We start from the raw sequence: 24,310 nt of genomic DNA, 5'->3' as shown, positions 1-24,310 counted from the left end.
CAGCACATCTTAGCAGTTACTGAGAATTGTGGGTCCTGCTCATTTTGAAGCTCTCCTCATCAATGGTCCAGATAGGCCACCCATGACTAGAAGGAAATGACAGGGACAGTTGGAGACTGACTGTCTTCAATAAAGTTGATGGTACAAAGAAGTCAAAACAGGGCTCTCTGCTCCTCCCTGTTCCAGAGACAGCCACATCTTCTTGTGCAGTGCCAGCCTCATCCCGTAGACAAAATGGTGAAGGTCGGTGTGAACGGATTTGGCCATATTGGGTCCCTGGTCACCAGGGCTGCCATCTGCTCTCCACATGGCAAAGTGGAGATTGTTGCCATCAACGACCCCTTAACCTGCCATTAACCTCAACTACATGGTCTACACCACCCATGGCAAATTCAATGGCACAGTCAAGGCGGAGAATGGGAAACTTGTCATCAACAGGAAGCCCATCACCATCTTCCAGGAGCGAGACCCCGCTAACATCAAATGGGGTGATGCCGGCTCTGAGTATGTCATGGAGTCTACTGGTGTCTTCACCACCATGGAGAAGGCCGGGGACCACTCGAAGGGTGGAGCCAAAAGGGTCATCATCTCCACCCCTTCTGCCGATGCCCCCATGTTTGTGATGGGTGTGAACCACAAGAAATATGACAACTCACTCAAGATTGTCAGCAATGCATCCTGCACCACCAACTGCTTAGCCCCCCTGGCCAAGGTCATCCATGACAACTTTGGCATTGTGGAAGGGCTCATGACCACGGTCCATGCCATCACTGCCACCCAGAAGACTGTGGATGGCCCCTCTGGAAAGCTGTGCCGTGATAGTTGTGGGGCTGCCAGAACATCATCCCTGCATCCATTGGTGCTGCCAAGGCTGTGGGCAAGGTCATCCCAGAGCTGAATGGGAAGCTCACTGGCATGGCCTTCCGTGTTCCTACCCCCAATGTGTCCGTTGTGGATCTGACGTGCCACCTGGAGAAACATGCCAAATATGATGACATCAAAAAGGTGGTGAAGCAGGCATCTGAGGGCCCACTGAAGGGCATCTTGTGCTACACTGAGGACCAGGTTGTCTCCTGCGACTTCAACAGCAACTCCCACTCTTCCACCTTCGATGCTGGGGCTGGCATTGCTCTTAATGACAACTTTGTCAAGCTCATTTCCTGGTATGACAATGAATATGGCTACAGCAACAGGGTGGTGGACCTCATGGCCTACATGGCCTCCAAGGAGTAAGAAACCCTGGACCACCCACCACAGCAAGGACACTGAGAGCAAGAGAGAGGCCCTCGGTTGCTGAGGAGTCCCTATCCCAACTTGGCCCCCAACACTGAGCATCTCCCTCACAATTTCCATCCCAGACCCCCATAATAACAGGAGGGGCCTAGGGAGCCCTCCCTATTCTCTTGAATACCATCAATAAAGTTTGCTGCCCCCCCCCCCCCAAAAGAAGTCAAAACAGACTTATTCTTCTAGAAGCCTAACCTCCCAGTCTATGGTTTACCAAGCACTACCGAGGGAGGACTAGACTGGAGGGAGCAGGTTTTCCATAAGTTCCACTTCTCCATTATTCCTCTCAGGTATTTGGAACATCTGGGTGTGAGTGGGGACCTGGGAACTGGAGCATTTGATTTTTATTCACATCTAGAAACTGTGTAGGGTTTGGCTGAGGAAAGAGGTCAGCTTCTTTGTTCTGGCTGGGCTCAGCAGAAAGTGAGATATTGTGCACATGGGACTTCTTAAAAACAGAACACAGTTCAACCTCACAATTCATTTATAAGAGCGTAAGACCTTGTTTTCAAGAGCATGCCCATTCTCACAATACCCAGGTGGTCTTTCCCACCTTATCTTCCAGTAGAAGTCTTTAGTGGCTCTGTTTCATTTACATTTTTTTCTTTCTAATTCTTGTCGTACAGGTCTGAAGGTTACAGGGTTTTAAGGTGGGGATGACCAAGCAAATTCCTTCTCACTGAGTTGTCAAAGAAATCATTAATCTCTAAGAGTAAAGTGGCTAAAGGAAATCGGCAAAGTAAAGCAAATCACACATTGCAAAGATGCTTGTCCACGGAGGGGTGGAATTACGGAGGCCAAAATGCTACCTGTCCTAGTCTGCTTTCTGTTGCTGTGATAAATACTCAAGCCACTTAGGAGAGGAAAGGGTTTATTTTAGCTTACAGGTTACAGTCCATTATTGAGGAAAACCAGGGTAGGAGTTCAAGGCAGGATGCTGGAGATAGTGGAAAGTGAAGCAAGAGACCTTGGAGGAAGGAAACTGGCTTACTTTCCATGACTGGTTCACCTTGCTCAATCAGACACCCGAGAACCACATGCCCAAGTGCCAATCTGATGGAGTTAACGTCTCGGCTGAGAGTTCCTTTCCCACGTGTCTCTAGCTTGCCTCTGCTTGAGAAAGCCTCACCAGCGCCATCTCTCAAGATGGTTAAATCACAACTCAGCTCTCCTAACGGTACATACTCAGACATACATGGGACTGTGTGCTCATTACCATTGTTTTGCCTAAAGCTAGGCTGTGTGGTAGGGCTTTAGTCAATCGAGCAAAAATCTCTCTCCTCCAGTTCTCCTCAGACATCTCCACTGGAGTCATTCAGTTTCTCTTTTATGTGACAATTTTTAAAGTAACATGTTCTTGAACCTTTTTGTTGTTTTTCAAGACAGGGTTTCTCTATGTAGCCCTGGCTGTCCTGGAGCTCACTCTATAGACCAAGCTGCCCTTGAACTCAGAGATTCACCTGACCTTGCCTCCCAAGTGCTGGGATTAAAGGTCTGTGCCACCAATTATATGGTTTATAATAGGATCCTGTGTTTTCATTTGAAAGTGTGTTGTGAAGATTTTCTTACATTAGAAGAAATTTGAATTGTAATGGCTGCAAAGAGTTCCATATTCATCCCCCTCTTATTGAAGATTTAGGTTATTAATAATTGTAACTGTGAAAGGGCAAACAGTGACTCTAAACTGTCTTCACCTCCCTTTCCTTCCTCGTACGCTCTTAGAGGGTTGTTACTAGATCAAAATGTATGGGTGCTTTTAAATTAGTCCATGTATATTGAATTTTATTCTTCAGAAAACAAAGTCTGAGGTAGAAAATTGTGTTAAAAACTTATTGCACCTGAGAGATGACGAAGCTAAGGGTTGGGTAGAAGAAGCAGAACTGTGATGTTTTGTGACAAAGGCATTCTTTTCTTATTTCTGACCGTTGAGTATGACGAGGGAGGTCATTGTCATTATCCACTGTTAAATATGATGAGGCCATTATCTAGAGCTGAGTATGATGAGGTCATTATCTACAGTTGAGTATAATGTCAATTGTGGGATCCTTGTATCTGGCCTATATTATGTTCAGGCATATTCTTTGTACACACCCTTTTTTTGAGAATTATCATAAAATATGATTGGATTTTGGCATTGCATCTTTTGCCTCTAGAGAGGTGATCCTGATTCTATTACAAAGATGTGTCCTTGATTGATTTGGACCTGCCAGTTGGCCATCCTTGCCCCCTGCATGGCAATGGAACTTGATCATGTCATATCATTGTTTAGCACTATTGAATTTGATTTGCTAATATTATTATTATTTTTACATCTATAGCATCTAGGGCTATTGGTCTGTAGTTTTCTAAGTGTCTTTAACTGTTTTTTTTTTTTTTTTTGGTCAGGGTAACAGTGGCCTCAGATAATGAGCCTAGAAATGTTTCCCCCTCTTTGATGTTTGGGTGAGTTTGTTAATGACTGGGGATTGCGCATAATTCTTTCCATGTTAGAGCCTCTTAGTGAAGTCATGTGCGTCTGAAGTTTTCTTTGGGGAAGGCTTTTGATTGCCCGCTTAATATTCTTGTTGATGATCAGTCTGGTCAGATGGTGTCTGTCTTCAGAGCTGAGCTGTGGGCGGCTGTGTGGTTTTCAGAGTTGATGTCTCTTAGTTCATCTGCTTGGTTGATGAATGTTCGCTTCTGGTAGACCCTGTGGCCCCTGGCATTTCCAAATCATCTGTTGTAACATCTCCTCCTCAGTTAGACTTTTCTTTCTTTGGGCATCCCCTTTGTTTACTGCTTTATTTAACTACAGATTTGCTACCTTTATATACTTTTTAAAAAACACTAGTCATACCTGTCATTGCTAAAACTTACGAAAACTTGCATATGACCACTGTTCCTTCTCAAGCTTATTATCTGTCCCCTTTATGTCCTCACTCTCACCAAGGCCTTATGGTGGCTTCTTGTTTCCTCCCGCTATTCAGGTCATTGTGAGTCTTAACTCCCTCATTACACAGAATCCCTTTTCTTCAAGGTATGGCTCCTTGGGTAAAAGGCCCCAGGACCCTTGAGGGGGGCTGAGGCAATGGTTACCGTACATACTTGGCTATGCAGAGCACCAGGCTGCTTCCTCAGTCAAAAGGAGGAATATATAAAACTTCATAGTTCTAGAAAGTGGGCAAGGGATCACAACTTTCTCCTTTTTAAATTAAATTTTAAATTATTTCTTTTATTTTTGATTATAAGTAAAGGAGAATGAGGACACGGCTGCTCCTAGGGATGCTTGAGAAGGTTTTGATTGTAGAGATGAGGAAGAGTGCGTAGAGTCCAGAAGAATAATAGACTGGGTCAGGGGAAGGGGGACGGAGAGTGAGAGAGGAAGAGAAGAGAGAAGGGCAAGAAAGGGAACCAGAAGACAGGGAGGAAAATCAAGAGGAGACTGGACAAAGAGCCAAAAGAGGGCACGGGCAAAATGGCTGTGTTATATGGGAAAGAGAAGCTGGAGTAAGCACAGCTGAGTTCTGAGGCTGGAGAGGTTTAGGGTAGGGGGTGGGGGTGGGGTAGAAGTGGAGAGAGGAGCCAGGACTCTGTAATAGATGCTCACAATGCTGGCAGATGCTAAGAGAACCTGGTGACCAGCATCCCCTTAGATGTATTAATAGGCAGCTCAGTTAGCCATTTGTCCCGGGTTTCCTCAGGACCTAACAATAATGTAATTACATCTAGTCCCCCTTCTCTTTCCTGCCCTCAAACCCTCCTACATACACCTCCTAGCTCTCTCTAAAATTCATGACCTTTTTACATTGATTGCTATTACATGTGTGCTTGTGTGTGTGTGACACACACACACACACACAAAACCTGGTCAGTCCATGTAACATTGTTAATCCTTATGCTTTCAGGGCTGACCATTAGGTACTGGTAACGCGTTGGTGTACTAGTCCCTGGGGAAGGCTTTCTCCCACTCAAAGCATTCCTTAGTTGCTTGTAGTCACTTGTGCAGGGTTGAGGCTTCCTGGGCTTTTCCCTCCGCCCACATTGGCATGTCTGCTGTGTTGTCCTTGTTTAGCCCATGTTTAGGCAGTCATCTTATAAGATTCTATGGGTGTAGTTTCTGACATTCCTAGAAGATGCCGTCTTGCAGTAAATTCGCTGTTCCTCTGGCTCCTACAAAAGTTGTTCTCCCCTACCATTCCACAGTGGTTCTAGAGCCTTGGTTGCAGAAGTTGTACTGTGGATGCAGCTGTTGGAACTGGGCTGTCTACAACTCTGCATTTTGATTGGCTGTGTTTTTTTGTAATAGACTTCATTTCTTGAAAAGCAAAGTTTCCTTGATCAAGGGTGAGGACTACACTTGTATATGGATACGAGGACAGACAAATATTTGGAATGTAGTTAGGAGTTATGCTGCATGTGAAAGATCCATGACTTCCCTAGCCTGGGTGGTTAATAACTCCTTTATTTTCATGTCCAACCCACCCTGCTGTGGACCATCCCCAGGGGCGGACCATCCCTAGGGAGCATTCTGTTCTCTTCTTAACACCTCTCATAGCTGTAGTGGATACAATGTCTTCTTGACTTCCCATAGAACATATTTGGCTGGTTACTTTTTGAAATTCCACTATATACCTGGATTTTATAATCCCTGGCCCATCAGCTCTTTCCATTTTCCTTTCAGAAGCCATCACGGTACTCCCGGCTTTTGTCTTATTGGATGCCACTGCTGTCCCCTAGTTTCCCTGCATCCTTGCAGAATACTGGCAGTAGCTTGCCTGGTGCTTACAGGTGATGGTACCTGTGCTGTAGGACAGGGCCCTGTGGTAGTTCCCCTCTTCCTCATTCATATTTTTAACACACTTTTCTTCATCCGGCCCACTGAGCCTCTAGTTCTGCTTTGCAGCCTACTGATAGTTGCTGGCCCATGCTGCTTGGCACTTGAAGTCCTTTAAGGGTCTGGTCTCTTCTCACAGTGATTTTGCGCTAGGTCCTGAATGAGGTTCTCTTTTGGTTTGTTTGCTCGGTGTTTTTGTTTTTGTTTTGTTTTTTTCCCACCAGTGACTCCTGTGTTGCCTTTGAAGAAATGGAAGTCATTACCATTGAATAGGGAGAGTGAAGACCAGATGGTTCTGGGGTTTAAGAGTCTTCTGAAGGGGGTCTCGTAGGTCCCAGCATGGCAAACAGAAGCCTGGGCTTTGCAAACATGGCTCTGGAAGGCCTGCCCCACCCCCCCAGTCCCATTTCCTTGCTGAAAATCATTAGATTACATTCCTAGAATTTGTTTGTTTGTTTGTTGTTTTTGCTGTTGCTGTTGTTTGTTTGTGACAGGGTCTCTCTTTGTGGCCCCTGGCTATAGTAGAATTTGTTCAGTAGACCAGGCTGGACTCAAACTCCAATTGCTTCTGCCAGAGAGCTAGGATTAAAGGAGCACACTCCTAAAGCTAGCCCCCAATCTCCATCCCTTTATTTGGCCATTTCCTCCTCCTGAGGCTGACCACCAAGGTCCAGCTATCAAAGTATTGACAGCTAGCAATCAAAAGCTTCCTTTTGGCTAACCTAATTAACATACCCAATGTGTTGGTTGTATATGCTTGGCCCAGAGGGTGGCACCATTAGAAGGTGTGGTCTTGTTGGACTAGTTGTGTCACTGTGGGTGTGGGCTTTAAGACCCTCATCCTAGCTGCTAGGAATCAGTTCTCTCTTGGGAGCCTTCAGATGAAGATGTAGAACTCTTAGCTCCTTCTGCACCATGCCTGCCTGGATGCTGCCATGCTCCCACCTTGATGATAATGGACTGAACCTGTAAGCCAGCCCCAATTAAATGTTCTTATAAGAGTTGCCTTGGTCATGGTGTCTGTTCACAGTAGTAAAACCCTAACTGCGACACCCAAACAAAACATTACCATAGCATCCTGCATCTTAGCCCATTCTAAGATCCATGACAGACTTTCCTTTTTCTCTTCTTTTAAAACCACAGCTGCAGGGTCATTTGCTGAAGTTTTCCTGCTTGATGCAGAAATCAGTCATTTTGCTTTCCTTTTCTCATGAAGCTTTATAAAGGATCTCTCTGTGAAAATAGGTGTTTGGGTGTGGCCTATGCCTAATCAAGGAGTCTGGGAGGGAGCACCCTACTGTGTGCAGGTCCCTTCATTTTCAGTGTATCAGCTCGGACACATCCCATCGAAAAAAACTCTCAGGATCCCATCTTCTCCCAACTGCAGCCCCATCTGGAACTGGAAATGCAACGGTTTCTTTTGCCCTCTGTGCTTGTCATTACACCACAGGTCCTGCTCTCGGCTGATTCCACATCTGGCAGCACAAGGCCAGTCTCCTTTTGTAGGTCTTTCACACTTGGACTTCAGCTCCCAGTTGATTGCCTTGGGTTTTCTAATTCCCTAACAGCGATTGCTCAGCAGTTGCAGCTTCCATGGAGTGGCTCAAGTGCTGGAGGCAGCAGCCCCTGGTCATTTCACTTAGATCTCACTCTGCCTCTTTCTTGGTGACTGTTGTACCATGTGCACCAGTGTAATTCATGAGGGCTGTGCATATTACACATGAGTCTCATGAGTGATGGAGTCTCTTGTCCATGGACCAACAAACAGATGATTACGCTCCTGAATATTACTTTAGAATCAGCTTTCTGAGACTTCTCCTGATTGCCACCAGTTTAGCCTGAGTTTCCCAGGAAACATTCCAAACATACATTACCATGATAATGTTTTTAGAGACCTTCAAAGAATAGAATCTTGGAGTGTTTAAGGATACAATGAGACGGAGAAGGGGGCTGGATTTTTACAGTGGCTTTCATTAGTCTATGAGGAATTTGAGGATTCTTCATATCTATGGGAAGGAACCTTTGGCTTTCAATAAACCAGTCACTGGCTGTTACTTTCCTCTGGGGTATAGCCCTCACCGAGGCAGCTGCCTGAATTCAGCTAAAGATAACTCTTGGGGAGAGACCCAACTGTGATTTGCTGGCATTTGTGGTAGGCAAAACTATAGCCCCCAGAGATGTTTATACTTAATATCTGGAATTTGGGAATATGGTAGGTTTTATGATAAAGGAGAATTAAAGTTATATCTGTGACTAAAATGGGGAGATTATTGTCTATTTTCCAGGTGAACCCAATAAAATGGCCAGGTCCTCACAAAGGAAGAGGGAAACAAAAGGGTGTCTTATATGTGATGTGAGAAAGTTTCAATTCAAAGATGGGATGGGACCACAAGCCAAGGGATCTGTGAAACTTTCAAAGTTTGGAAAAGGCAAAAAATCTCCAAACAAAACAGCATAATAAAAACGAAACAGAAAAATACAGGTTCTTTCCTAGAGTCTCCAGAAAGGAAAGCAGGCTTAGCAACACCTTGATTTCAGTCCCTTGAAGCCCATTTCAGATGTAAAAACAAAGAGCAAAAACCCAAATCTCAGAATTATAACAGTTTTTTTAAAAACACACTTATTTCCTTCTTAGAACATAAATAGCTATTGTGTTGAAATTTGTTACAGTAGCTATAGAGAAACCAGCATAGCAAACTGTACTCCTACAATTGGGCGTGGCTTCCTTGTCTGTTTGTTTGTTTTGCATGTGTATGTATGTATATATGCATATGTGGGCAGTGTATGTGTGTGTAGTGTATGTACGTGTAAATGTGTGCAGAGACTAAAGAAAGATGTTGGGCAGCCTGCTAGATTTGGAACCTGTAGCCAAGCAGGCTGCTGGTTTAAACTCTTGCAGTCCCCCCATCTTTGCCCCAGCTAACAGTGCTGCTGTGGCAGGTTAAGTGGCTTCTTTTTGTTTTCATGTGGGTACGGGAATCTGAACTGATGTCCTTATGCGTGTGCAGCAAATATCCCTTAAGTCCTGGCTCCCGTGGTTCTGCTGGGAGGCCCTGACAATCATCACCTTCCATAAGATCCTCCCCATGCCCTGTCTGTCCGCACGGGTGAACAATGCCGCCAGCAGCAGCACAGAACATTATCTGGGCCTTAAACTATTTTGTCTTCCCTTCTCGGGGTGTGTTTGCCATATTCTCAATACCAAGATCCATTTCTGGTGAGACGTTGAGATCAGAGTTTCCACTCAGGCTGTAGCTCTGTTTCCTGTGGCCCATGCTATGACACAGGAACACAGTGATCTGAGGTTGTTAGCCTTGCTTTGGCCTGGCTTTCGGTTGCTTCTGCATGTGCTTCCCAGCTCATCTTTCTGCCCTTTGTCTTTCTTGGCAAACCATTTGTCCTTCATAGTTCCCTCTGTTGTTCTAACTAGCGTTTCTCGAATACCAGCAAATGCCTCCGGGCCAGTTCATCTAGTGCTCAGACTTTGTGAGAGATGCGCCACTCTAAGCCAGAGGCCATAAATTTAGTGTCTGAAATGTAAAAAACAGAAATGGAAACTTGAGCTGTGGATGCTCAGTGGTAGGGTGCTGCCTAGCAAGTGCTAGGCCTTGAGTTTGACCCCCAGAACCACAGGCACATAATTATAATGTGAAAACCTTGTTTGAATTCTGTCTGTATTCAGCCTTTGGGTTCTCCTGTCTATTACCCTTGTTTATTGCTTACAAGCTTCTATTGGGAAAATTAGTAAACAAAGCCATCACTTATCCCACCCCTTTACTTATTTTTCTGTCTCTAGAGAGCCTGTCCAAACTCTTCCTTCAGTATCTTTCTCTGAGCATCAAAGAGGGCAGGAAAGAAAGTAAACTGTAAAGAACAACACGGTTCTCCCGGTGCTGTGCCAAACACTCCGTACTGACTCCATCTGCAGGCCTGGTGCTGCTGGTTTCTGCACACACACCAAAGTGAGCTCTGTTTTTTCCTCTCCAAACTCGACAATCCTTTGCTACATTGTTGAGAGACACACGAACATATCTGTCACTGGTGGACAATGATATCTGCTAAGTACTGGTTTCCTCCTCATTGATTCTCAAAGGACCATGGGTGTCCTGACAAACTATCTGTATGATTCAGAGTCACATCTTATCTCCATCTTAAGCTTCTCTGGGGATGTCAGAATATCCTCACATCTGGAGCCTACAGAGCATCAGTGGTCCATACATCTTCTCTCAGAGGACTTAATTTATAAAAAATGAGGCTCTGACTGGGAAGTAAAAGTTTTGCCTCCTTTTTCACACCTAGGCCAGGAAATTTCATTCGGCATTGTCCTGTCTCTGTATTTGAGTCCCTTTGCTATTCAACAGGTTGATCTTTCATGTACCACACATGCCATTGTATGCACTGTAACTATTGGTTCTTCATCCTCAATAACAAGTTAGAAGAGAGGCCTTCCTCAGCCCTGTGATATACTTTCTTTTCATGATACAAGAACTTCCATTTCTTTCCCTCTTCCGCATACCTCTCTCTTTCCTGGCAAGTTGCTGGGCCAGTTCCTCAGAACCTATACCTTTGTCTTCAGTTTGCTTCTCAAATGACATCTCCATCCTTCATAGCCCTGACCTTCTTCTTGGCTAATTTCCCTCCTACAGTAGCAAGATGGTTTGGGCTTTGCCATGCACGCCAGTTTTTAAATTGCCAACGGCACCAATAAATCACCTCTTACTTTCCTCCCTTCTTACTCCACTCCTCCTCAAATCTCCCTTGGGCCAGACACTGCTCTTTGGAAATTTATGGAAAATAGCCTTCAGCAGGCCAGCTCCTCCAAACAGCCATTGGCTTGTTGTCTACCCAGTAAATAGAAAACTTGGAAACATTTTCCAGAATTTTTTCACCTTTCTTACCTTCCAGCCTTTGTAGCCAGGCCAACCTGGGATTCCACTTCAGAGTCTGAATACAGGAAATAAGCTTAAGAACCACCTAGGTTTGTTGATTCCTGGGCATTCTTAGGCCTGGAGAGCATTTCTGTCTGGCTCCGCTGGCTGCAGACCTGGGAGGGCAGAGTGAGGACAGCTCAAAAGCAAGAGGCAAAGCTGTACCCTGTGTCCTGGGTCTGATCTTAAGACAAAACAGGCAAAGACACACATCTTTCAGGCCCCGTACTGATGCTGTGAAGGTCATATGTTCCTGAGGGGCCATTCCCTATGAGCTACCAAAGGACTTGAAGTTGCCTTTCTGTTGGGAAAGTACATGTTTATTCTTTGGAATATTTGGTGGCCATTCAGCTCAAAGATATATTTTTCCCTTGTCTTTTATGTCGGTCCTTATGGCCTTTTGTCTATGATAAGGCAATTCTTTCTCAGAGACCATATCACAGCTGGTTTGTGAAAATGACAGACATTTTTCTCTGGGGGAAAGGTTATGTTTCATTCCCACAGATTAATGATAGATCACAACAGTTAGGAACTCCGAGAAATGACTTTCCTCTACATCTCCTTATTTTCCCACAGAATATTTTTCAATCTGTTTACAAAGGATTACCTATCACTTACCAAGCAAGGCAATAATATTTTAGATTGACGATCTTGGTTCTTCCCTGCTTAGAAGGATTTCTGTTCACATAAGCTTTCAGCTAAGCCCTAGGAATCTGGAATGCAGTGGGACTAGCCAAAACTCTGGGCAAACCCCGAGGAAAAATGTCTCCCGAGATCTGCCACACTCTTTCCAAAGGAGCAGCTCCACAAACCCACGAGCTCGGAGATCTTTGTTGATTTGCTGATTAGTCAGTGAGGAGAAGACCATGGGGAGGAGATAAGGAAAAGAGGACCTGCTTGTGTTTGACCCATGAAATGTGAAGCAAGCAGTGTGAGTCCCAGAATAACGCTTTCTGCAATTCAGTGGGAAAATTTTTATCAGTGGGAGTCTCTGGGAGATGGGAGAGTAGCTTTTATACAGTTTGAGGTCACAGATTGGATCTGAGCTTCCTGCTTTAGTAATGTTGGTCTCTTCCACACTTGACTTTGTAAATTACACCTGAGCTTCCATTTTCCTATATGATTTCGCTGGAATGTGGAAGGCTGTGCTTGGAAAGTCCTTCAAGGCAAAGATGGGCTTCATATGAGCCTAAAGTAAGAATGACCTCTGACTTCCCAACAGAGCAACGGAAGTTAGGAAATGCTTACCAGGGATCTCAGAATGGGAATCCTCCCCTCTGACAGTTTCCCCTTTACCCAGCATCTCTTCTCTTTCTCTCCACATGTTGTGCTTTGGATGTAAAATCTTCCTCTTGGGCCAAGGTGTTTGAACCCTTGGTCTCCAGCTAGTCACAGTGTTTGGAAATGTGGGGAGGTCTTTAGAAGGTGGAGGATTATGAGGCTGGTTCTGGAGATTATGGCCCTGCCTCATTCCCTAGTCACTCTGTTTCCAGAGTGTTGAAGGAATATGACACGCTGGCTTTCTGCTCCTGTGTGCATGGCTTCCCTACCATGAAGGGCTGTTTCTCTCGTGACCTGGAAGCCAAAATAAACTTTCCCCTTGAGTTGCTTTTGTCAGAGTGTTTTTTCACAGCAACAGAAAAATAACGTAAGATAAGGGGAGTATGAATTTTTTCTCTGGTGCTGGCAAAATCCCAAGGAATCCCACTGGAGGCCCTCTGCACTAAGATACCAGAATGTAAAGAACAGGCTGAAGAGAGCACAAATTTGCTTATCAAATGCTGGGATAGCAACTGAGGTAGAAGGAGTTTGAAAATCATAATTGTTCTGAAAGTGGAGAGATACAGGGAGCTGTAGTTGAAGCTGGGGCTCTACCAGGTATTGGGTCAAAGGATTTAGCAAGATGGTAGCAGGGAAGATAGATGCAGAGGCTAGGGAGAGTAGAGCCAGGGAAGGAGTTTGAATGTGGGTCTCAAAGGTGCAACTTGAGAATTGATGCTGTGAGGAGAACCGATGCTGAGGCCTTTTTCAGATGGTGTGGATTACACAGGGCAGAGCAGAGCAGGCCTGCTAGATAGGGGTCAAGTATGATGGAGGATGAAGACATTGGAAATCACTTAGTCCCGAGCTTCTGTGTGGTCTATGAGCTCCCTCCTGGTCTCACAAGCTACTTTTGTGCTCTGGGCTGTGGTCAGCTCTTGATGGTCAAGGTTGCAGCATACTTCAGTGCTGTTTTCTTAATTGCTACGTATGCTAGGTTTAACCTTCTGGATGAGCTCTTTGACAACTGAATAGTGACATCTTGAGATTATGAAAGGACCGGGGATCATGCATGTTGGAATATGATAACAGCTGAGCAATTGCTTCCTTGCAATAACTCTGCTTTCCACCACTTTTGTGGGAGAAAGGACACATTTTGTATAGTAACCCCACTCTGAAGAACTGCCCATTGCTATTGAATATGGTAGAGTCAGGCCACTACCATATATTTTTAAATGTGTTCCATCTGCCACCTATCAGACTGGCCTGTTTACCTTGAGTGTTTGGACCACCACTAATTTTGGGTCCTCCAGATCTACCTCTCAAGCAGTAAACATAGTAGTAGCCGTTCTTCTGGGATTTGCTCTCCTGACTTACAGTGCACACATACTCTACAAATTACTTTAGCTGCCTGTCTCGGTGCTTTTCAAATGACAATCCAGAGTCTACCAAAATTAGATAGAGCTGTGAAAAAGACAAACCTGAAGATTCATTCAGGCCCCACCTGGGCCCGCTGAAGCAGGATGCCTGGCTTGGGCCCAGGGATTTGCATTTTGGCAAGTTTCTAGTTGTTTTAACGTACTCCACCCTAAAGGTTTAAATAACCAGCTCTTCCTCCATGCCAGCGTTGCTTGGCTCCATGTCTCTGTCCCTCTGCTTTCCTCTGCTCTTCACTCATTCTCTATTCTCCTTGTGGCACCGCAGACTTCCTGTTCCTCCCTGCAAGGAGGGATCCTCACACTATAGGCCCCTCGCTATTCTGATCTCTTATGGCTTTTGGACATTCATTCTGTCCTCAGCTCCACTTCAGAGGACCCATCTTGTGCTGCTTTCACAGGTCCCTAAAGCCACACTAAGTGGGAATATTTGGGCCTCTGTTTTCCTTTTTCCCCTGAGATGTGGAGGATGGTAACTGGGAATGGGGTGAGATTTCTACAGGTTTAATCACTAAGAAAATTGCCTGGGTTTCTTTCTAAACGGAAGAGAGGGGATCTGGAGACACAGCCACGGGGTGACTGAGCATGGAGAAGATGGGTAACAGCTACAAATGCCCACCCCATCACTCGCCCCAACCATACAATACAACTATAACAGAGAAAACACCAACAGCTCTTCATGAACCCACTCTTGGTTCTGTGACTTTTTTTTAAAGTGCAGATATAATAACAAAGGCAGGGTTTCTAAAGGGAACTGTTTTGCAATCTTCTATTCTGACTGGATCATGCTAACATGCAGCAGGAGTCTAGGAAGGCCAGGGCCTCTCCTGGGATTTCTGCTGCAGCTCGCTCAGCCTCCAGGTCGGGGAGTGAGGGTGGGGGGGAGCAGCTCAGTGTTGTTGGGAGAAAGGAGAACAGACACCATTGTTAGTTCCCGCTGATAATAGTGAGACCTGCGTGGGCAGACATGGCTTACCAGTTGGCTGAGGGAACATGTGTCTCAATACAGTGGTTGTTCCTCACCTTGGTGTAGAGCGAGGCTTGGCAGGCTAATGGGAATTAGGAAGCCTGTTAATCCTGGTAGATGTTCCAGTTTGAGAAACCCACTTCTAGAGGTTAGCCTGGGGTTGTCACAAGGCTGCTTAGAAAATCCAAAGCTAGTGTTCTGCTGCCTGTGGACCTCTCCTTCACGTGTCCCTTAAAAGGGACTTTTGAGAAATTATTCCTAGATAAGCAAGCTCTTTGCTCTGTGCTCACTCACGTACTCATTTTCTGAATGTTTACAATTATAAGGCAGACATAGTATTTGCTCAGGCAAGTAAGGACAGACATGCCTTTGGGGTTGAAAGGCCACAGATGGCAAAGGAGTTCAGGGGCTGGGAAGCCCTGGATTTTCCACACGGGAATGTAGGCCCCATGTACTCCAGAACACCTGGGCTCTTAGAGGCAAGGATTTGAAGTCTGTTACAAGCAGCACTGAAAAGGGCATGCATGGTCTTGACTCTTTAACCCATGATACTTGCACGCAAATGTCTATTATTATAAATGCGCATAAATGTATATATATATATGTATGTATATATATATATATGTGTGTGTGTGTGTGTGTGTGTGTGTATACTAATGGGCTTTCAATTCACTAGCCAGGACAGAACTATGCCTTCTCTGTTGAGTTTGTTCCCTCATCCAAAACAGACAAGGACGGGGTCCTACTCTAACTTCTAACCTCTAGTAATGCTGAGTCAAAGGTCAGTCAAAGACCCCACAGACAAGGTCCCTGAAAAGGGACAGATTCTTTGGGTTCCTGGACATAGCCTTTCTATGGATATAGCGAGATAAAGAACGAGTGAGTGTCAGGCAAAGCCAGCTAGAGAGGCTTATGTTTCTCCTCAGGAGCTTCCTATGGAGTTCTGAAAAGCATGTTGTCTACTTAGCAAGCAGCAGAGTCCACACTGTTCTGCAGACAAGGCTTTGACAACACATGCCCCAAGAAGCTTGTCCTTCACTGCATCAGGAAAGCAGGGCTCTTCATCATGAAGATCTCGGCCATTTAGGCTCATTTGGCATCCAGTAGAGAGGTGAGAAGCTGACAGTGGGGATGGAATGGTCATTAGCAATCTTTTAATTAATTAATATCATTTCCCTGTGCTGGAGTCAAACCCAGGGCCTTGTGCATGCTAGGTAAGTGCTGGACCACTGAGTTTCTCTCTTCACCCATCAGTAGTTTACAAGTCAACTAGATGGAAGATGGGTGAGATGCCTCTGAGCGGATATAAAAAGAAAAGAGAAGATGTTCAAAGAGCAGTTGCCTTGTCACTCCAGATGGAAGAAGCCAAAGAGAAACCAGCAAAGGCAGGGGCAGTGTGAGGAGAAAAAACAGGCAGAGGAATGGGCCCTCTCTGAACCCAATCAGCCTGGCTTGTCAGCCTCATTTTTCTTTGCCAATTAGTGGAATGGAATGGCTCAAAACCACTGAATCAGCCCAGAGCATGCTCCCCTCTAGTCTGCTTGATCTTTTAAGCCCTCTCTGGAATTTTCTGCTCATTTCTACTCTGTGGGCATGGCAATCAGGTTTGCGATTAGGAGAAACCATGTCGTTCAAGTTTAGGATTGTAGAAGTTATTCCCAGGATTTGAAATGAACACTTTCACATTTGGATAGCACCATACCATGTTTAAGTAGGAAGTTGTTCCTCAGAGAGTGTTGAAATTGAGTCCCTCCGTTTAACATGTGGGTCAGCATTGAGGCACAGATCACGATGTGACTTATGTAGGTGGCTTTTTGTATATAATTGTACCTGGTGGACTAGAATCTTTCCTTAGCATAAAAGCACAGGGGGTTAAATCTATTTCCATCAGTTCCTCAAAATCCTTATTTGAGAGATGTCAAATCTCTTCATAAAGATATTTTAGGTGGTATTTTAATTTTTGCTTTGCATTGACTAATACTTGATAAGAGGCAACTTAAGGGGAAGGATTTTTTTTTTGGCTTATATTTTGAAGGGAAGTCCATAGTAGCCAGGAAGGCACGGTAGCAGAAATATAAAATAGTATGAGGTGGTTGGTTACACTTCATCCAGAATCAGAAAACAGAATGGATAGGAAGTGGGTCTGGGCTAAATATTCTCAGGCTGTCCCTTCCCACCTCCACAGCAAGGCTCCATCTCTGAAAGGTTTTACACTGTCCCAAATCAGCGCCACCAGTGGGGGACCAATTGTTCAAACACCTGAGCCTGTGGGAACATTTCACCTTCAAACCACAACAGATGGTAAAGTAAACGAATTTCCACACAAAGCCTAAGACCTCTTGGATTTAAGGGTGAGAAAACCCTCGTTGGAAGCACAATCCTTGAGAAATCAGAGCAGTCCCTTGACCCAGAAATGGCCTCATATTCAGAGAGTTCTGAGCTGAGTGTTGCCATCCTCTTTGGCCTTTTTTATGATGTAAGCAGAGTCCCTTTGGCGAGCTTCCCTGGGACTACTCCTCTATAGATCGTGGATGGCTCCCTTTGCCTCTGCCAGGGGTGCTGTCATGGTTGGAATTGGTCCTGCTTGGACTCATCATGCTCATGTGGTTATGTTGTCCACATCCAAACTGCATCACCTACTGGGCCTGCATCCAAGGGAAGGAAAGAGCTGAGCACCTCCTGGGAGGAATTCGAAATTCTCAACTGGGGATAGCAGTGTGCATTGCAAAGCTAGTCTTCGGCCTTTTCTCCTTCCATTTGAGGGTGAGCCCTTTTTCTGCCCTTTTAGTGGGATACCAGGGTAAGCCGAAAATCTGTCAGCTCCTAGGTATGAAGGTTCCAATGTGGACGTTGTAGAGTTCTCTCTCTCTCTCTCACACGCACGTGCGCGCACACACACACACACACACACACACACCAAGTTAGTAAGGAGCCACTTTCAGTTCTGAATTGGCCTCAGAGGTGAGTGCTGGGGCTGCATTGGCGGTGAGCATCCTGGGCCCTGGCCTCAGAGCTGAGCTCGTGGACCTCACTGTCCTTCTGGCTCATTTGCTCCATGCTCCCATTTGCTTTTCCATAAATGGTGTTTCTGTGGCTCGAGGACCAGGGTGCCAATGCTCTTACAGTCACTGCAGGCCCTGGGGCTTTCTGCTGAAATTAGCACAAGCTTCACTACCAGATTCTGATCCTATCGCTTCCCTGAAAGCTGTTATGTGCCCCACCCGTGTGCTAACAGAGAGTCCCTTTATGGCAATGGGTTGGCCGAAGGAAGCCCTCTGGAGGACTCAGAATATGCAGTTGTCCTGTGAGTGGAGGACTGAGCTCTAAAGAGGTATTAATGAGTAGGGGAAAGGCTAAGTAAGATCACAAGCAGGAAGGGTATTTGGGAGCGAAATAAGATAGCCTTGAGGGGGGCGGTCACTGGAAAGCTCTGTAAGGAATGAAGTTGGGGAGGCACCCAATGTGCCATGATGCTTCACATTGAAGGGTGTGGTCACAGTGACTGATGTGTTAGAATGGCGGCTCCTGTCTCAACAGCACCCTAGGCCAAGACAGTTCCATGTGGAAGAGGTTTTATTGGGGGGAAGAGAGAGAAGGTGGCGAAAGAAAGAGAAGAGGGGGAGAGAGAGTGAGGGAGGGGTGTTCTCCTTATTTACATGGAGAATGACATAACGCAGGTAAAGATGGGAGGTGAGCCAAGTGGATGTTGGGAATATGGTGCCTGTTGCCTTGGCAACCAGTCTGCAGATCGCAGGTGGCACTGTAGCCTATGTGATGTCATAGGTTTGGAGGTCCTGCTGCCAACAGTGACTGACTGTATCTCTTGTCTTCACTGAAATTCAGCCTAATACTTGAACAGTTGTTCCCAGTCTTGGTGGAGACCTCATTCTTGACCAATCTTCTCATTTTTGGAGGAGACTCCATGATGACAAAGGTAGATTTTCCAGGTTGAGGTTCATCCATTGCTCTCAGGATGAGCTGACCCCCGTGATTTCCCTCTAATTCTGGGAACTCGGCTGCATAATCTGTGGTAGTGGGAGACTGAGTTTGCATTCTCCTCTGGGGGGAACAGAATAAAATTTTATATTAATAATTAGATGTGAAAAGAAAATACACATCTTTATCTTCTGTGGTGGGTCTGTTCTTATTCCACTGGGTAAAAATACTTTCCTAGTTAAGGCATCTCAGACTCTAATGGTTTAAAGATATTTTGATGTTAAAAATGGTCAATGTTAGGGAAGCATCTTTTTGGTAAATCTCCACCATTCACTTTTCTACCATCTCTTCTTTCCAAGATGGGGGTCTCATTAATGGGGTGTAGAGGGGCCTCAGATCCTTGAGCACATGGTTTGCATAAGCCATTTGCATAGGTAATCAACTTCAAATGAAGATGCTGGTTTTCTTCTGGAGTTGGTTCTGTTCTCAGTTAAAGTAGTAGATGGCCCTGGATCCTGTCACTGGGCAGAGCACCCCGATGGCAGCCAGTCCATCCATGAACTAAGGGCTACTCACAGACAGCTCAAGTTCATATGGGTCTGTGAGATGAATGCTTGTATTTCATTTAAATTCATAAGTTGAAACTTTAATCCTCCATGTGGCTGTGTGGGGAAGTATTCCATCACTGGAAGAATTCAGGTACTAGGACTCTCACCTCTAGGATGGATTAGTTATGTTTGCAAAGGCTTGTGGGAGTGGGCTTGGCTCTCTTTCTGCTCACCTACAAACAGGGACAAACTGATCTTCCATTTATGCTGTAGCCAGTGTCTGTGGAAGCAAAGATCAGGTTCTAGCCTCCAGAACACCTTGTCTATTAAAAGACATTAATCTTGGGGGTTCTTCTCCACCTTCTAAACTTTAGAACTAGCTCTTGTGGACAGGATGGTGGAGGAAGATTAATTAAGTCTTCTTTCTAAAGGGTCCTAGCACCCAGCACCTCAGAACATGACCCTCCTTATTGGTAAGCTATTTCCATAGGAATTAACATCAAATTAGGCTGTTGGTGTGGGTCCTGATCCAACAGGATTGTGTCTTTATATAGATGGGCTAAAAGTGACCACACCTGGACCCAGAGACACACACAGTAGAGAAGAATGGGAACACACAATGGCAAACACCTGCAAGCCAAGGAGAGGGATCAGAGACAGATCCTCATCATTGCCCACCTTACTGCCCTAAGACAGAGTCTTGAACCCAAACTCCACTATTCAGTTAGATTGGGTGGCCAGCCAGCTCCTGGAATATAGTTGTCTCTGACCACCCACCCATGCCTGCAATTTGGGGATAGCAGGCTTGGGCATCTATGTCTGGCTTCTATGTGAGTGCCAGGGACTCAAACTCAGGCCCTCATGCTTGCACAACAAGGGCTTTTACCCACTGAGCCATTTCCCCCAGCCTCAGTTTGTTTGTTTGTTTGTTTGTTTGTTTACCCCTGAGAAAGTTAATAGTCCTCCAAGTTCTAGTAGCCAGCTTTCCTGGCCTCCTCTGCTCCTGATGTAGAACCGACAAAGCAGCCTCCAGAAACATGTCAGGAAGCTGGAGGCTGATTATTTTCTGTGAAAAAAAAATAACTCAGAAGGTGTGGAAAGGGACTTGACCCTTCCATTTCAAGGTAGATATATGGTTTCAGGACTTTGAATAAAGAGGTATATTATTACTCAGTGTGTCAACCCTCCATGCATTTGTGGCTAACCCAGGGCCTGCATTGCTCAGACTACCTTTTCCTATTTCCAAACAAGGTTAGTGGGACCACCACACTAAACCATGCCCAAGGATTTCCTGGATTTCTACCATCTACTGTAGGTGGGATAAGGTGACACACGTTGCCTTACTTTGCATAGCAGGTGTTCAGGCTTTTATGAGGGTCAGAAAAGCTTTTCCATTGGTTCCTGTAAGTCCAATGTATACATTCACCACAGTTGAAACTCAGAACCTAGCTTCTTAATTTCCATTAAGGTTCCATTGAGTGTCTTTTCCACAAATACCTTCATTTCCTCTCAAATATGATGAACAAGGTTCCTCCCAACTGGAAGACTTAGAGGGCAGTGTTATTACAGAAGTAGTAACAAGGCTGAGAAATCTCATGTGGGCATCAATGTTTCCTATGTCCATCTGGACCCTATTCTGTTGGTTAGCTTAGGCCTTTAAAGTTGAATGCTGTCACTCACTAGCTAACTCAAATAAAAATGACTTTGTTCTTCTAAACTTGATTTCATACCTGTCAATTCTAGAAGTCAGATCCAGCATCCTATAGGTGGTAAAGGGATTTCAAATGACACACTGAGGGTGGTAAACATTAGCTCTCATCTCCTAAGCTGGCAGCCTGAGAATATAAGATGTTCTTCCTTTGGTGTGGTCTAAAAGCTTACTTGGAAGGCCAAAATTTCTTACAAAGTTTAAAGAAATCAACAGTAAAACCAGTAAGCAGTAGATTATAGAGAGACAGCGTTGGGATTTTGACCAAGACATTGTATGTATGCACAGTCTTCATATATCTGGAGCCCAAGTTGGGTGACTCAGGATAAGTTTTATGATCTGTCAGAAGCCCAACTACTTCATCTATAAAATGGAATAAAATAACAAGGCCCTGTCCCTAAGTACCCTTTGAGAACTCAACGGGACAGTGGTAGAGCTGCGAGCCAAGGCTCTAGCAATCAAACAAGTTTTCTCACCAAGAATATCAGCTACCTAATCCACTATGTGATCCACTAGAGATTAAACTGAAGTGACCAGCTAAAAGGGTAGATTGAAAGTTGTGCAGGTGGCATATAAACACATCACTTGAGAAGTAGAGGCAGAAATGTTAGTTCAAGGCTATCCTCAGTTACATAGAGTTTGAGGTTACATAACAACTTGTCTGAAAAATCCCTCTCCCCCCCTTTTACAGCTTAAAGCTAGAGGTCACAATCTCAGGTGGTGAAGGCTTCTTTTATTTACTTGTGTCAGAGTTGTGTTGCTCCTTTATCGTGTGATTAAGGCTTTGGAATTTTAATTCTGTTCTTCAGTTGCAGCTAGGCAACTTGCAAACCCTTCTGTTTTCCCAGTTGCTGACCATGCTAAGTTCAAGTGTCCAGGACCTGAAAGTAAAGCCTCCAAACAAGAAAATAACCAAACCAATACCATCAGTACCAAACCACTGTTGTCAATAACCAAACCACCACCACCAATAATGAGATCACCACCACCAATTACCAAACCACCACCACCAATTACCAAAGAAAGCATCCCACCAGTGTTTACTGAATTGGCACTGAAAGAAAGTAGATGAGGATTTGATAGTGTGGCATCTGGGTGGTCCTTGGTGTACTCAGGTCTGGCTTTCATGACATCTACAGTTAGTGCCACAGTTTACACCTTTGCCTTCACCTTCCTAATCTGTCCTTTGTGAGATGTTTTGTTTCCATCTTGATTAACAGACAAGTTTTATTTCCTCAGACACTATGTTCCTTCCACCAACTGCCTTTGTTGAAATCCTCAAAACCCCCACTTGAAGGAGAGTCCTCTCTGGTATTCAGTCCTTTGTTTCTTTAAGGAAAGCCTTCCTGGTGGCCTCGCCCACTGAGGGACCTCTGCCTGCAGGCTCTAGTGCCCTCTGTTTGGGCTGCCTCACCCACAGCCTGTCTGTTTGCACAGCTGTCTTGTAGATTTGTAAGGCCCTCAGGACATATCTTTGCCCCTCCACATCCTGGGTGTCCACATGTTCTGCAAATTCTGACTGCAGTCATCACTAGTCATTACTGATAAAGATTACTGAAGTAAAAATAATTATTTTTGATGAGAGAACAGAGTTTTATGTAATTTTAAGAGCAGCCTGACAGATTTGTGACAGGTAAGATCAGACGGCAAGTCCATTTCATGCTTTGATTAAAAGCACTGCAAAATGGATAGATACCTTTTCCACAATAAAGTCGGACTGCTTGTTTGTTTGCTTATTGATTGATTGATTGATTGATTGAGACAGTGTCTCTCTACAGAGCTCTGGCTGTCCTGGAACTTGCTCTGTAGACTAGGCTACCCTTGAACTCAGACATCTGCCTGCTTCTGCCTCCTTAGTGCTAGGATTAAAGACATGAGTCACCATGGTTCATAATAAAATTTCTTACTTGCTTTCTAATGTCCAAGGTGTCACACTGATTGGCTCATGAAGCAAAAGTGTCTTTTCATTTATCCACTAGAAGGGGACCTAGAACTGGAGATTGAGTCTTTCTAAATGATTTTGGAATAGTAACTGTTTAATCCAACAAGAGATGTTCTCCCAAAGGCAGTGAGAGCCCTTCTCATTCCCACCCTCTGTACTGGTCTTGCTTAGATCTGAATCATTTAATTATATGGAGAAATTTTCTCATGAGGCAGATAATGAATTTTCTAAGGGAGACAATGTTTTCTGGATATTTGGAACTTTGGTCTACATAGTTAAGAATCCAGAAATAACTGCATTGATGGCATGAATTTATCAATAGCAACTCTATTATCCAAAAATGCAACTTGAATGGCAAAGAAAATTCAAATATATATATTTTTAAATCCCAAGAATCTGGAGAACTAAGTCACAGAAATACATATTTCTGGATTTCTGCACCAGCCTTTGTTTGAGAATGTCGTCGAATATACCTTATTTTAAAAGGTCACTGTGGGATTTCAGAGAGGCAGCAGTGTGGCTGTGGAAAGGCAGCTGCCTGGCCTGGCCCTATGGTAGCAGGTGGATGCTGCTTGGCTATAGCTAGTGTCCGGAATGTGCTTCACAGGCGTCTGTGTATGGGCTTGATTCACAGCCCATAGAGTCACTGGGGACTAGTGCAAGTCTCAGGAAGTGAGTCTAGTGGAAGGAAGTGGGTCAATAGGAAGTTTCTCTAAGGGGATGGTGTATTGGGACCCTGGCCCCTCCTCTTCTGTCTTTCTTTGCTGGCTGCTGGGACATGAGTGGCCTCCTTTGCCCTGTTTTCCTGTCATGATGTACTATGCTGACTTGGGCCCAGGCCCAAAGTCAACAGGACCAAAATGTCTCCATCTGTAAACCAAAACAAACTGTTCCTCATTGGGAGTTGATTTACATCTGATATGTGCTGTAGTAAAGGAAAGCTGGCTAATTGGGCTGGTGGGAGGAGCTTCAAATAGCTGCCTACCTGGCTCTCACCTACTCCAAGTAGCTGCTCAGTCTAGTCTAGACCCAGCTTGGAGGAAGGAGTCACTGAGAACACGATGAGATTCAGTGTTAAGTCTTTGATTCAGTAGCCCACACTGCCAGGGCCTGATCTCCATTCTCACCAGGTCACCATGAGTGGAGGCAGAGAGGCTGTGCTGAGATGAGATCTCAGGTGTTCCAGGGGCCACATGTGAGGCATGTGGGATTAAGATTACTTTTAGAGATTCATTTTTAAGCGTGGTGTGTGTGTGTGTGTGTGTGTGTGTGTGTGTATGTGTATGTGCATGCATGTATGTTCAGGTGCCCATGGAGGCCAGAAGAGAGCATTAGCTTCCCTGGAACTTCATGTACAGGTGATTATGAGCCACCCAACATAGTTGCCAGGAACAGAGCTTGAGTCTTCTGCAAGAGTAGTTCACACTCTTAATGGCTGAGCCAACTCTTCAGCTTGTAGAGTAAAAATGATCTTGGCTTTAGGTT

The 24,310-nt window shown here is 44.9% G+C and overlaps 1 non-coding gene and 1 pseudogene across 1 annotated transcript; both read left to right on the top strand.

Annotated features, from left to right (window-relative positions):
- The first annotated feature begins 234 nt into the window (after positions 1-234).
- Positions 235-1,233, top strand: LOC110287556 (annotated as a pseudogene).
- A 17,360-nt stretch (positions 1,234-18,593) lies between these two features.
- On the top strand, positions 18,594-18,751 carry LOC115030549. The gene has a single exon (XR_003836129.1). It is a non-coding gene; the product is annotated as a U1 spliceosomal RNA (small nuclear RNA).
- The last annotated feature ends 5,559 nt before the right edge of the window (positions 18,752-24,310 follow it).

This window comes from Mus caroli, chromosome 2 (assembly GCF_900094665.2).
Source record: "Mus caroli chromosome 2, CAROLI_EIJ_v1.1, whole genome shotgun sequence".
Lineage (NCBI taxonomy): Eukaryota > Metazoa > Chordata > Mammalia > Rodentia > Muridae > Mus > Mus caroli.
This window is presented reverse-complemented; position numbering and strand designations above follow the sequence as displayed.